The following is an 11885-nucleotide window of genomic DNA, read 5'->3' as shown; positions in this document are numbered from 1 at the left end:
CAACAGATCTGGGCGTACCACACCGAGTCGCACAGCCGTTACACACAGCCGGAGGCACCATGCCGAGTCGCACAGCACCCACACAGAGCCGGCCGTACCACACCGAGTGGCACAGCCGTTACACACAGCCGGGGGCACCATGCCGAGTTGCACAGCACCAAAAGAGCCAGCCGTACCACATCGAGTCGCAAAGCCGTTACACACAGCCGGAGGCACCATGCCGAGTCGCACAGCACCCATACAGAGCCGGCCGCACCACACCGAGTCACACAGCACCACGCTGAGTCGTAGTCGCTACACGATCCGGTTTACCAGCTCACCTAGAGCTCCTTGCATGATGGCCAACTTTTCTATCGGCTCTTTTCAGCTGCCGGACCTCGTCGAGTCAGGCTAAGGGACCGAAGGGGGAGGTGGAGACGGGTGCTCGCCAACTTCCTGGACACGCGGGTGCCGAGCTGAGGCTGCTTGACGGCGATGAACAGCTTGAGACGCTGTATGACTCGCGGCCCCTGATCTGCAGTTGCCCCCATCAGCAGGCAGAAGTTCCGCTCGAACTCCTCCACAGCGGCCATCCAGGCTTGTGACAGAACAAACAGCTGGCCTCGGCTGATCGTCACAATTCAGCTGTTCGGCAGGGTGCATGGATCCGAGTGATGGATCTATGATCTCAGTGGATCTCGAAGCAAAGTACAGATTGGGATTAGAGTTGCAAAGTTTCCCTACCGCACTACCGGCATGCCGGTAAATTTTCACTACCGCAGGTTTTTTCGTGGTATCTGGCATGTCTTGCCGGTAGCATGCCGGTATTTTTGATTTTGCACAAAAATAGAAAATATCAGCATATGGTTTAAACTTTGGGCACTAAGAGGCTATCAAATTATAATAACAGCAATATTAGCCACTGCAAAATACATTTTGTGGTAGAAGTTACATTGCTAAGGGTAGGGATAACACATGGACCTCAGCGATTCACAGGTTTCGTTATAATTAGGATTGTCAAGAATCTACTGTGGTCAATAAATTGAAGAATACTTATTGATGCTGCAAAAGCTCGATCAATCAGTAAGTCTAATGGTATGTAATAGGTAAAATACAACAAAATAAATAAATGTTCATGACAACGTTCCCTAGAGGAAAAGGCAGAATCAAAACACCACAAAACACATTGTTTGGAAACTGGCCTTGAGTCCTGAGATGTGGTCTGAGATACTCTACAAAGTATTTGACACTGAAAATCCAGCTGAAAAGGCAGGCATTAGGTAGCCCTGAGCCTGACTTTGGTCCCAAAAATGAAATGAAAATCAAATAAACTGGCATTTTGTCTCATCTTTACAAGAAAACACCATATGCATACAAAATAAACAAAGTGGCGCAGAATAACAGGGGAACCAAGGATTGACTTTTTAGATCTTCTGTCCCCTGATGGAAGGATGGAAGATGATGACGTAATATTTATTCGTATGCCTTTTTGGTTTAATTCCTGAAAGGGAATGCATTTTCTTGTAGTGAACTAAAATCACAATGTTGATTACATCAGAATTCAATATCGTTTTGGATCATTTACATCAGCAAATCATTTATGAGGCAGTTTGCTACAGTTCGGAAACTTTTTTTTGCAGCAATTTAATCAGCTGGTTAAAAGTCTCTGTTATTATGGCGCATCTGTTTCGAAATCTTTGATAGTTGATAACCTTGTGTTTGGAGAGGAAGATTCTTCGAGAAAGCGGGTATTATATCGTTTTTATGCATATTATTTGGTGACTGTTCTCAGGACAAGTGAGTTTTTCACATTTTTCAAATGATTCGTATCTTATTCATGAGCCAGCAAGCCATGGCGAAAAGGAAAAAAGGTGTTGATCTCGCTTCCTCAGGCACATGGCCGAATCTGTAGGTACTATTTTATGTTGTGGCCATCTAGATTTCAAAATTTGATTTTGGTTGGTAGGTTCCTGCAACATTTTAGGAGAATGTGGAATAGTAGAACACCTCTGAAATGTTAATGTGATTATTGCTAACTTGAACTGTCCAGTCTTCAGAAACAATTCAGTAATTTAAGTTCTTTTTGTCATTGCTTTTTTATGCTTTTTTCTTACTGCTTTTTTGTAGGCAATACCTCTTTGATTACACGTGATATTTTAACAGTTATAGACTGGAACTGAGTTTCAAAATTGTGGGTATTTGTGGGGCCAACTGAGCCAAAATCATCCTGTTCGTAGTTAGGTTGGACATTGGGTGGCTGCTGGGTGGGAACTGGGATGGGTACTGAAATTGCCAAAGTGTGGCATCTCTTGTAGGGGTGAGCTAGAATCAACATTGCAGGTTTTTTTAGTATGCCGGTAATTTGGTGGTGTTTTTGCTTGGGTCGTGGTAGCATGCCGGTATCCCAGAAAATTTTTGTGGGGCGGGGCGGTGCCGGTAGCAGCCTTTGGGGGAAGTTTTGCAACTCTAATTGGGATCTATGATCCCACCGGATCCGGCGTGAAAAATACATCTTGGATCTGTGATCTCATATGATCTGACGATAAATTATGAACATGGATCTATGTTCTGAGTGGATCCCACCATGCACCACATTTGATACCATGTTTTAAAGGGTTTCTTTGCCAATAAGTGACACAAAATTATGGATTATGATGTGCGATCACATAAAATCACTAAAACAGAACGTTTGTGAGTTGAAACAAGTGCTTTTTTGGGATATATGTGTTGACAAAAAATAAGTAAGGATCTATGATCTCACTGGATCTCAGGCAAAAAATGAGACTCGGATCTGTGATCCCTACGGATCTCTCGATAAATTACATAGCTGGATCTATGATCCCGTCGGATCCGAGATCAAGATCCGTGGGATCAGATCCCAGATCCATTTTCCCGGATCCATGCACATGTCCGGTGTTCAGTGTCTCCGGCGGCGCCCGAGAAGTCAGGAGACCGACTACCGAGGGTGGCGTCGATGTGGTGACACTTGTATGCCACGAAGCCGGCAACAAATGCCAGCCCCTCGCGCTGAGCTTCCAGGTTGGAGCTCGTCAGCTCGGCGCCGGCCATGGCTGCCAGCGTCGACACCGGCAGCGGCACTGTGAAAGCAGCATTAAGCTACATCACTTGAAAGACATTGGCAATTTAATATTGTGCAAAAAAAAACGATAACACTTAAATGAGCCTAGTCTACGGCCTACGCATTAACCCTATTAGTGGCAGGCTCCTGGCTACCCCATATTAGTGGCAGGGGGGGGGGGCTGTTTACGACCCCCCTTGATATCTCGAGATCTAACCGGCCGATTTTCAAAATTCAAACGGCATTCGATTTGGCTCAACGAGATCTACATTTCTAAAAAAATAAATAATAATAAAAAATGTCAATAGGGGGGTAGAGGGGGGTAAAAACGAGCAAATTGCAGATACATTTTAGACTGTTTATCACGGCCAGGTTTCTGAACCAATCTTAACGCAACTTTTGCCGATCGACAGAGAATGAACCAGGAATTCACATGGATCCTAAAAATATGCATTTTCAAAAATCATAGGCGGATACAGATCATTGAGATTGGGGGTACACAAAAAGTATAGTAAATAAGGTTGTTGTTGGTAATGTTTCTAAAAAGCGTGGCAATGGTCTTGTTATGTTACAATTTTCTTATGAGAGAACGACTAAAATTGTATTGGTCATGCATAGGCGGTGTCAGGGCACCTATGTTGGGAGGTAAAAAATAACCCCCTTTTTGGACGCCTGGATCCGCCTATTATAGCAAAAACGTGTCAAAAGAGGATGCACAATAACTTTGTATATGTTATCACATGATACCTTTCATTCACTGTTCGTAAAACTGGTGCAGCATCGTGATCTTCGCCAGCATAGGTCATTATCAGAACATTTAGTGGATGTGACTTGAGACATCATCTTATTGGATTGAGTGGCCTTATCCCAACAAAAAAGTTACCATTACTCATGGCAAAAAGAATGTTTTAATGCATTTTAACAATGGGAATAAAAATGATGGTGTCGCTCAAGACGGGCCAGAATTTTTAACACTGATGGATATTTGTGAACACTTTTAATGTGAATGAAAACATAAACCATTAGACTTACTTGTCAGAGGTGCCTGCTGGCTGATCTAGAGGTTGCTCGCAGGTTGCTCCCAGAATCTCCTTGACCTCCTTTCTTTGCAGTGGTCCTCCTCAGGGACCTACTCGCCCTCGCCTCAGCTTTCCTGTACAGGGTGTCTCAAAAGTTCGTTCACACATTTCCCATGCCAATAAAGCATATAAGAACCGGCCAAAAGTATAAGGTTTTGGTGTCTGTGTGTACGGCTCTCCAGTAAAAGTCTTGTTGGTTTTGCTTTTTCGGACATATCTGGTCCTATATAATGTTCAAATGCATAAGTATCAACCCGAATTATGTGTATGCACATTTACCACGAGACTGTGAAATTGCATCGTTGTATGCCAAATACTTTCCGAGATATTCACCAAAAACCTCATTTTCTGCCGTTTGGGGTATTCTGGCCGCAATCTTCCTGGGATCGCCTATGACATTAGTAGAGCCATCTAGCGAGAGGAGCGCGGAAACACAGAATCATGAATGAATCGCGCGCGTAGTAAACGGTGTATGAAAGGGAGACTCGGCAGAGGCTATCCGGGTGGCCAGCGCGCGGCGCGCCCTTAGGCATCGGCCGACCCTTCGGACCGCGTGGGGTCAGAGGTCGCGCTCGGGAAGTCTCGGCTCTGGGTTTTAGCGCTGTGCAGTTAGGAAGGGAGGATAGGATAGGGCTAGCCCGACTGACTACTGTGAATAGTATCTCGGCTGATTCGTGTGGGGTGGAAGGGAGCACAGAACGGGATGGTGGCTAGTGGTGGATGATGGGATGTTGGTTAGGTTATAGTGCGTACTGCGTAGAACGTAGCTGAACATGCATTGTTTTTTTTTCATGGCAAACAACATGCAGCATAATGTGCGGGATTATGCCAGAACTCATACAAAAAGGAAATAATATTTCGGCCGAGGAAGTGGATGAGTGCCGTGACAAAGCATGACGATGTTGCCAAAATCGGGATACTTTTTTGCCCCCCCCCCCATTTTTTTACCCCTAACATGCAGCGCTTGATCCGAACTTAAAGGTCCCCGACTGACCTTATACCTTAAAATCGCACCCGCCCGGTGCGCCACCTTTTCTTCAGGGGCGCTCTTCTTGGTTGTATCTGTTCTTACCAATAGGTAAGAACAGATACAGTAAGAACCTAACCTAACTAAAGCAAATCGAATGTATAATAAAAAAGGCATACCTCAAACACAGTTTTATTCACACCCGCTCGTGTGCATACTTATTTTGACCTATACCTTCTCGCATCATAATATATCACTTCAGTGCTTAACCCTCAACGGAATTTTGGGTTTCCTGCATATAACCCGGCCGAGGGGGGGGGGGGCGATTACGACCCCTCTCCGTCTTTTTACCCCTAATTGAGCTAGCGCCTTGCGGATAAAATTGAGCGCGTGCGTCGTATGAGATGCAGCAACTGGTACCCGAGTTGAATGTCTCAGGTCAACCGATAAACTCTGAGGTCAGTACAAGTGCTCCAAGTCGCGGGATCGTTTTTTGGTAAACAACTTCACCATAAGTGGTTACAGAGCCAAGATCATGGCACCATCGAGTTGTGCATGCTCAAGCGCGTCGAATAGTATACGCTTTGTTTTTGTTGAGGTCAATTTAATGTGTTCACATCAGGTCATGGTCAGGGCAGAGCCACTCAGGCCACGAAGCTGGCCCAAGGAGGTCATATCGCTTCTTCGATTCGGTAGGTCCTCACAAGTCCACTGGTGGCTTCCCGACTCGCTAGCTCAATTTGATCGGGACTTTTTGGTGAAAACTCCTGCAACAGGGTGTCCGGAAAGTCCTGGCGCTTTTCAACATTTTTGAAATAAATGCCTTTGGTCCATATATACTCAGCAATAGAACAAAACAATGACCAGGAACACCAAGCCACATGCTTGTGCTAAGCGCCCATTCATTGAAACCACCGTCTGTGCCGACGACGGTCTCGACGCAAGGGTGGAAACGCCTGCGGCTTTTGACGATGCAGGACATTTCCTGTCCTCCCATGCTGTCATGATGCGAGTCTTCAGCGACTCCCCAGGCTGAGATGAGAGGTGGCCGAGAGCTTATTCTGCAAAACGCGTAGCATGCCTTAGTTGAGCGGGTTAAGGCTGGGATAATAAGGTGGCCTTATCTCATTTCACCACGGTGATCTGGTCTTCCGAGCTCCTCTGTCAGTAGTTGGTTTGGACGGCAGCGGCGTTGTTGGAGGGCGCTCCATGCTGTTGAAGTGCGAAATGACTCTTTCGTCGACAATCAAGGCGACGACCCTTAGGGCACGTCGCCTTGATTGTCGTGTCCACTGTCCAGGAACCCCTCGTGGACCAGCCTGTCAGCCATTTATTTAACCTTGACGAAGATGATGGAACATTTGTGCCCATCAGACCCCAGATTTTCTTCGATTGCCGCTGAAATGCCGCTTCAGTCACAGCAGCTTTGGCATACCGTGGTCGTAACTAAGTGATAATATTTTCTAAGAAATTTCCGAGCCGGAATGCACCTTTGCCTGCTCAACCGTTCGCCGGGAAACGCCGCATCGCGCTGCAACTCGCGCCTTGTTCAAGCCGCACCGGGCTCTCAGAGACAAGCCGCATCTTCGCCCATATACCTAGCACTGAAAACGATTCAACGTCATATTTACGCGACCCTTAGCTGAGCGGTGAACGAGGGTTCATATCTGCGGTGATTGGTTGAAAGTCCAATAATCACAGTGCGCGTTAGACGGCGTCCAAAAGAGGCGCCAGAACTTTCCGGACACCCTGTTCGCGCACCGGGAGATCGTTCCGGTTTCGTTCATGCGGTCACCATTTCTCTCACAGCGGCTGGCGACCAGCTTGAAAACCGCCGAGAAGCACGAGTGTGGCCGTATCATGACCACGGGCATCGCCATCATGTCGGTCTGTGTTTGTGTTAAGCACTTTTCGGAGCGATAAAAGAAGAAAGTAAATATACGAAATACAAAATGTTTGCCTACTAAATTATGACATAAATTGAAATTTGTAAGATGCAATGTTAGCTTTTCAGAACAAAACAAGATGTAGGAAAAAATACCTTGTTTGTGATCACCAGAAGCGAATTTTGCCGTTGGGAAACTGGTTAAAAACAGCTGAAAAGTGATAGCACGGATTGACTTCAGTTAACTTTCCGGAGTCGGAGTCGAGGCAGCTGGACCGACTCCGACTCTGACTCCTGGCTGCTTGCCACGACTCCGGGCGACTCCGACTCCGACTTCGACTCTGACTCCGAATCCGACTCCGAAACCCTGCCTCCTACCCTCAGTTTTTCGCAAATAACTCGCGCAAAAAGCGGCTGATTGCGACGAAACTTTCAGTGCCCTCGAGTTAATCAATATTACGCCTACCCTATAATTTGTATGACCCTGACTCAAAAGACCTTTGACTTGTGACCTGTTTTCCAGGACCATGTTTTGCCGGAATCGCGAATCGCGTTTTGGCGTATTTCGAGTAGAGCGCGTTTTATTGTCTTTTTGTGGCTTTAAGCGATCAAACATGTGAAAGGATGTTGATCCCATGGATTCCAGTGGGTATCAAGGTCACGTGAAGGTCAGTCAGGTGACTGGCCTTTGATGACCTTTGTTCACTCTTTCGAGTTCTATATGTTTCTAAGGTAGATTTTGGAGTTGATTTCGCCTTTAGAAACCGTTTGAACATTTAAGAAGTAGTTTTGGTTCCCTCGTAACATGTGACCTGACCTGACCTGACCCGACCTGGCCTAAATGCACGAAAACATCATCTGTGATAAAAAGCACTTGAAATTCGTGATCAGCACCCCGCAAAACCCTATAACAGCTTCACTTTACGAAGCTCTAACAGGTCCCGATTCTCCCGACTTTTGAGTTATATTGACCTGTCAACCAATGACCTAGGACCTTAAAATTGGGTATCATCGGCCTCCTCTCGTCACGGGCGACACGCTCTTTTTCCGAGAAGCTCTAGCTCGATCAGGGGCTGAACGGCAAGGGGTCCAACGGACCCTCCTCCCCCCCCCCCCCTTTACGATAGACGCTGGGAAAACACCAATATGGGCGAGGGTGAAAATACAGCTGCTGTCATAAAAATTCAGCTTGAATCAATGGTCACGCTTGCCAAATTTCAGCTCTCGCAGCTATCAACAGTCAACACAAATAAACATATGGACTGTGGAGGCGGCACCCGCCTCCCCGCCCCCCCCCCCCCCTCTCCTCTCGGCCACTGCCAGCGAGGTTTTAAGCGTATCATACACGTTACAAAGCATCATATCAAGATGACACACCCCAGCAGCCATATGCACTGAACGAAAGCTTATTACCCACGCTAGTCTATCGGCACCATAGCATATGGTCGAGACTGTCGTCAGCCATGCCGGACGCGCACTCGACCAACCCTCTGAGCCCGTTGGCTGCGGGTGACCTTGACATGTCAAGCCTGATCGGCGGCCGGCCGCTGTCGTGCGGTCGTTACACGCGGAGGGGAGGGAGACACAAAGCTCTACGTTATAGCCGACCTCTGACCTTTCCCTGCGCCCTGGTCACTGACCCCGCTCCATGTCGCTGGGCGGTGGCATGGCGGTGGAAACCGGTTCTAGCCTCTACACATGCCACCATTCTAACCCTCCCCTCCCCACGCTACTACGCGGCGTGGAGTACGCTCGTGCGTAACTGGGCGGAGCAAGGGGCCACGCGATACAGGGGCGGAACTGGTTGCCCTCCCGCTCGCCGAGCGACCAACGACTAATACCCTGGAGAACCGTACACTAGACAAATATGCATGCTTTGACAACTGATTAAGAAGGTTGGAAACCAACCCCTTTGCTGTATCTCCAAAAATATTTGCCCATACCGATTTTTGTTGCTCCGTCAGCTGCCGGAGGCTGATAAAAGGTTACCAGCTTTCAAGCTCTTGCAGGGGAATCCCCTGCAGTTTCTGCGTCGGATTTAGTTTTGACTAGCTCCCCGGCAACATCTGATTTTCCCTGAAAGCCGACAGCTTGCATCGACACCGTTCTTGAGTATTTTGTAGGCATTCTCTGGCGCTAACTCCTTCATGAATGACTGGCGCCGACATCCCAAGCGCCATTTTCCTTTTCAAAACGACCCCAGTCCTGAACAAACGGGAAGTGCCAGGAGTAAATTTTTTGCATCATATGGTAGAAGAATGTGTCGGACGTCTGTTTCTCAGACACATTGTGCAAATTTTGCAAATTCCAAGCGCTCGTCATTCCCCATGCCAAGACCTTCGCTCGGTTGCGGAGTGTTTTCCTCGGGAGATGTTCTGCTTTGTAAACGGCCCAAACCTGTCCATCGTGTGGTTTTATCGGGATTTTGTGTTTAAAAGAAAATTATTCGCTGCAGATATGCCTCTTGAAACTTCGTTAGATAAAATTTTACAATAACTGACACTTTTGGAGGGTCAGGTGTCCTTGGCATTGACGATTTTTGTGTTATTGTCCCCAAAAATTAGCGTTATAGATATTATAAACAATTTTAAATTATAATTTGTCTTTATTTTACGACGACCTGCACTTTTTGCAATTGGGTAACCTCTGTCTGTGACCTTCTTGCCAGTTTTCAATAGTTATGACCGCATTTTCAGCTGCTTTCCGGAACACGAGTCTACTGTCGTGCGAGGGTTGTTCAAAACGCCGTTAGTCTCGCATGGTTTCGTCCTTCAAAAATTTTAGCCACCGTTTTTATGAGATGATCATCCTGTTGCACTCATCCTCGCCGACACTAAGCCATGTGTCATTTCCGACTTAACCATTCCCATTACTCCTGAAACAGAGAGTTTCACAACATACCCGACTTTGCAACCTACATTTTCGTGCCTGACCCATGGTCAGAGGTGAACCCTTTTTGTGAGCTCATGAAGGGTCGAATGCACTTGAAAACAATGAGACCGCTTGAGGAAGGTTGTCACCAATGCCCATGCAAAATTTCGACTGTTAATTTCTTGTTGATTCAGAATTATTGACAAAAAAGCATGGCTGGCACCTGTGAACGAACTTTTGAGACACCCTGTAAACAGAAAACTCTCAGCACAAACAAATTTGGCTAACATCATGCTGACAGTACAAGCAACTAATAAATCAATGTTGAATAAGACTATGCACCTACCCAGTACCCATGAAATAACTTCAGTGACCAATTTGAAAATAAACAATAACACCATGCAAAAACATTTTGATTTCTTTTCACTTTTACAGCTCTGATAACATTGCAACAAAATTGAGATGAACCCAGCCCGCAGTATGTGACCATACTATATACAATTTAAATTTTAATGCTAAAAAGTAAAGAGCTCATTTATATTTCAATTTCCCACTGTGACTGCGTAGCACTAGTTTGTTTACATTGCGTGTTTGCTCTAACCATTTTATTTGTATTTGTTGAGTGTATCATGTTAGGTCAAGGTACTTATGCGCACTGCGAGCACTGAAAAATTATTACCAGCTTAATTGCAAAAATGGAAACTTTAAAAAACGCCAGATTATGTTTAGATCCATTGCAAAATGAATACCTTGGTTGAGGTTCCTCAGCATGATCCCAGCTTGAAATACTTGGTTGTTCTTCATGATATATGAGACGAAACGTAATACAAAGTGTGGTTGCCACTTATGTTTAGCTTTTGCGACCTTCAAACACATGGAAACGTGTTTATATTATTAAACAAACATATTAAAACTTTGCATAACAACCAAGTAATAACACGCAACGGTCGGAAAACACTGCGCCGGTGCGCCAGAATTGACTACATTACTCGAATCTCAGCGACCAATCAGCTTTCGAGCATCCCAGTTACGTCACATTGGCAGCATTTGGTAGCAATTTCCTTGTACGTGTGTCCCTATGGCGATGAACCCCCCCTGTATTATGTAAAGAATAACTCAAAACAGGCACAAGCCCGGCCGGCCCCTGCTCTGCCGACTCTCTCCTCTGGTCTCTGGTCAGCTGTCGCTGCCCAAGCGGGAAGCGGGGTGGCGTTGCCCTAGCAACAGTTGCTAGGAGACGGCCGACGGCCTCCTCCCGCGGACGGATGCGGGCGGCGAAACTCAGCCGTCTATACATATTGTGTTTTCTTAGATTAGACAAAGTGCCAGTTTAATGAATTTTCATTTCATTTTTGGAACGAAATTCATGTTCAGAGCTACCTAATACCTGCCTTTTCAGCTGGATTTTCAGTGTCAAATTCTTCGTAGAGTATCTCAGACCACATCTCAAGACTCAAGGCCAGTTTCCAAGCAGTGTTGATGTGTTTTGTGGTGTTTTGAATTTTGATTCTGCCTTTTCTTCTAGGGAATGTTGTCATGAACATACACCTATTACCAACCATAAGACTTACTAATTGATCGCGCTTTTGCAACATGAATGAGTATTCTTCCTTACATAGACCACAGCAGATTCTTGACAATTCCAATTAACCAAATCTGTGAAATGCTGAGGTCCATGTGTTCCTAGTCTACCCTTAGCAACGTAACTTCTACCACTAATTGTATTTTGCAGTGGCTAGGAATTGGCTGAATTTGGACTGAAATGCCATTTCCCATTATCTTCCATCAGAATTTACCAATTACTTTAATTTTGAGGTAGAGTAATAGCAAATAGAATTTCGGTCAAATTTCGGTCAAATTTTGGCTTGGGATGTTATCGGTCGGTATTCCGTCGAAAATTTTTCCCAAATTTTGGTTTCGGTCGGTATCGGTCAGACATTTTTTGGAAAATGACACCACTAGTTCATATAATTTAGGCTAGTTTTTGGAGCTGATTTCGAATTCAGCATCCTTTTAAACATATAC

At 45.8% G+C, this 11885-nt stretch overlaps 1 long non-coding RNA gene across 2 annotated transcripts; it reads right to left on the bottom strand.

The window, feature by feature from the left end:
* Nucleotides 1–299: 299 nt before the first annotated feature.
* On the bottom strand, nucleotides 300–10782 carry LOC122385608. 2 transcript variants are annotated; one of them, XR_006257221.1, is made up of 4 exons: nucleotides 10610–10782; nucleotides 4091–4211; nucleotides 2940–3077; nucleotides 300–606 (listed from the first exon to the last, which is right to left on the bottom strand). It is a non-coding gene; the product is annotated as an uncharacterized LOC122385608 (long non-coding RNA). The 2 variants fall into 2 exon arrangements; XR_006257220.1 differs by lacking the exon at nucleotides 300–606 and having other exon boundaries at nucleotides 2851–3077.
* Between the last annotated feature and the right edge of the window lie 1103 nt (nucleotides 10783–11885).

This window comes from Amphibalanus amphitrite, unplaced genomic scaffold (genome assembly GCF_019059575.1).
Source record: "Amphibalanus amphitrite isolate SeventyFive unplaced genomic scaffold, NRLGWU_Aamphi_draft 000225F_arrow, whole genome shotgun sequence".
Lineage (NCBI taxonomy): Eukaryota > Metazoa > Arthropoda > Thecostraca > Balanomorpha > Balanidae > Amphibalanus > Amphibalanus amphitrite.
The sequence above is the reverse complement of the archived record's forward strand: the minus strand, read 5'-3'. Positions and strand labels throughout refer to the sequence as shown.